This window comes from Sciurus vulgaris (assembly GCF_902686455.1).
Source record: "Sciurus vulgaris genome assembly, chromosome: 3".
NCBI classification, from domain to species: Eukaryota; Metazoa; Chordata; class Mammalia; order Rodentia; family Sciuridae; genus Sciurus; species Sciurus vulgaris.
In genome coordinates, this window is record NC_136463.1 from 111,728,343 (window position 1) to 111,731,555 (window position 3,213).

Consider the following 3,213-nt stretch of genomic DNA (forward strand, 5'->3'; position numbering starts at 1 on the left):
TCAACATCTCTAGTAATAAGAGAAATGCAAATCAAAACTACCCTAAGATTCCATCTCACCCTAATTAGAATGGTGATTATCAAGAATACAAGCAACAATAGGTGTTGTTGAAGATGTGGGGTAAAGGTACACTCATACATTGCTGGTGGGGCTGCAAATTAGTGCAGCCACTCTGGAAAGCAGTGTGGAGATTCCTTAGAAAACTTGGAATGGAACCACCATTTGACCCAGCTATCCCACTTTTGGCCTATTCCCAAAGGACTTAAAATTAGCATAGTACAGTGATACAGCCACAGCAATGTTCATAGCTGCTCAGTTCACAATAGCCAGATTGTGGAACCAACCTAGATGTCCTTCTATTGATGAATGGATAAAGAAACTGTGATATACACACACACACACACACACACACACACACACACACACACACACACACACAATGGAGTATTACTTGGCCATAAAAAATAATAAAATTATGGCATTTGCAGGCAAATTGATGAAACTGGAGAATATCATGCTAAGTGAGATGAGCCAATCTTAAAAAACCAAAGGACAAATACCAAAGGACAAATGATCTCGCTGATAAGTGGAAGATGACACATGATGGGGGGTGTGAGGGGGGCAAGAATGGAGGAAGGAGGGACTGTATAGAGGGAAAAGAGGGGTGGGAAGGGTGGGGGGAAAGAAAAAAAAATAACAACAACAACAAAAACAACAAAAAAAACCCTTCACAGCTACTCTAGGTCCTTTGGATTTTCACACCCATGAGGACACAATTTCTCTAACAGGAAAGGAAAAAAGAAAGAACAAGGAAAAATAACAGGTCTGCTGACGTTTTTTTTTTTTAATACAAAGGACTCATTAAATCAAGTGAGGTGAATTACGGTCTTAACAATAATGAATCTTTCATTCTACAAATATGTAATTTCTTAATTTATTTAGATCTTTAATTCCTTACCATTGTTTTGCAATTTTCAGTAGTAAAATCTTATACTTTTTCGATTACATAAATGACTAAATTATTTGTACATTTTTATAATATTGTGAATAGGATTACTTTAAAATTTGTGGTAGCAAGTACATAATACACTTTTTTAAAGCTATTAGACTATGACTTTTAGCAAGTTATGAGAATACTCTTTCATTACTAGTTTTTGAGTTTTTATATTAGAAGTGTGAGTTTCCTGTATCTACTGAGACTATCATGTGGTTTTAACTATCTTTTCTATTAATATTATTTATGAAATTAATTGATTTTTGAATATTAGACCAATCTTTCATTGCTAGGATAAATCATACCTGTCATGGTGTGTAAACCTTTTGATATGCTGCTGAACTTTTTTGTTAATATTTTTTGGGGGGCGTAAGTATATAGTCAAGAGTAATAATGATCTCTAGCTTTTTTAACTTATTTTGTCTTTTACCAGGAATTTTTTTCTAATGCAAGGTAATGTTGGCTTCATAAAATGAGTTTAGGTGTATTTCCACCTCCTTGTTTTTTTTTTTAAGGAAATTAAGTAGGATTGATATTATTTATTTTTAAATAGAGAATTTACCCATATGGCCCTAGAATTTTCTTATAGAAAGTTTATTAATTAATTAATAAACTAAATGAATTAAGTTAATTAATTCAATTTCTTTGCTTGGTATTAATCTGTTTCTCAGTTTTTACTTTCTGAAAAATTCTTATTATCACTTTGCCTTTAATTTCTTTGTAAATTAAAGTTATAGGTGACATATAATAAAATGCATGCCTTTGAATGGAAAGGCATGCAGGTTTTGTAAACACCATTACAATCAAGAGATAGAATAGCTCTATCACACCAAAAAATTCATGGGTTCCCAGCTTTTGTCAATCCCTCTTACCCTCAACCTTGACAACCAGTTTTTGCAAGAATGTCATGTAAATGGAAACATACCTATGCATAATATCTTTTGTAGAGCAGAAATTCTTAAATTTAATACATCTATCGTATCTATCATACTTTTGGTGTCATGTCTAAGAAATGCTTTTTCTAAGCCAAGACTGCACAGATAGTCTCATGTTTCCTTATAGGTATTTAAAATTTTTAGGTTTTACATTTAGATTAGGTCTGTGATTTCTTTTGAATTAAAATTTTGCCTATTGTGAAAATAATGATTTGAAATTATTTTAAATTTGTTTTTGTTTTTTACTCGTGGATATCCAATTTTTCCAACACAATTTGTTGAAAAGACTATTAGTTTAATATTGAATTGTCTTCTGTGTACTTTTATTGAAAAATATCTGACTTACGCTTGAGGTTCTGTTTTTAGACTCCGAGAAAGGAAAAGATGTACCCCATTTGTGTACAATGAATCAAAAAGCAGTCTGTAACAATAAAAAAAAAAAAAAAAGAAGTACCCATTATTCAGTCCTGAAGTTCATTTAGAAGACTGACCCAGAATAGCCATGTCAATTCTAAGCCTAAAAAACAATCCTGGAGGCATAACAATACGTGACTTCAAATAACATTACGGAGCTAAAGTAACAAAAACAGCATGGTACTGGCATTAAAACAGGCACATAGACCAATGATACAGAATAGAAGACAGAGACAAAGACAAAATGATATCAACTGTCATTTGATCCTCGAAAAAGGCACCAAAAACATACATTGGGGAAAAGACAGCCATTTTAACAAATGTTATTGAGATAACTGGTTAGCCATATGTAGAAGAATGAAACTAGATTTTTATCACTCATTCTGCACAAAAATTAACTCAAAATGGATCAAAGACATAAAAATTAAACCAGAAACTATGCAACTCCTAGAAGAAAACACAGGGTCAACACTCCAGTTTTTAGGTATAGACAATGACTTTCTCAATAAGAAGCCTAAAACACAGGAAATAATGCCAAGAGCTAATAAATGGGATGGCATCCAATTAAAAAGCTTCTGCACAGCAATGGAAACGATTAGGAATGTGAAGAGAGAACCCAGAGAATGGGAGAAAATCCTTGCTAACTACTCTTCTGACAGAGGATTAGTATCTAGAATATACAAAGAACTCAAAATGCTTTACATCAAAACATCAAATAGCCTGATTAATAAAGAGACAAATGAATTAAACACATTTCTCAAATGAAGAAATACAAATAGCTAACAAATATATGAAAAACTGTTCCACATCATTAGAAATTAGGGAAATGCAAATCAAAACTACACTGAGATTTCCTCTTACACAAGAAGA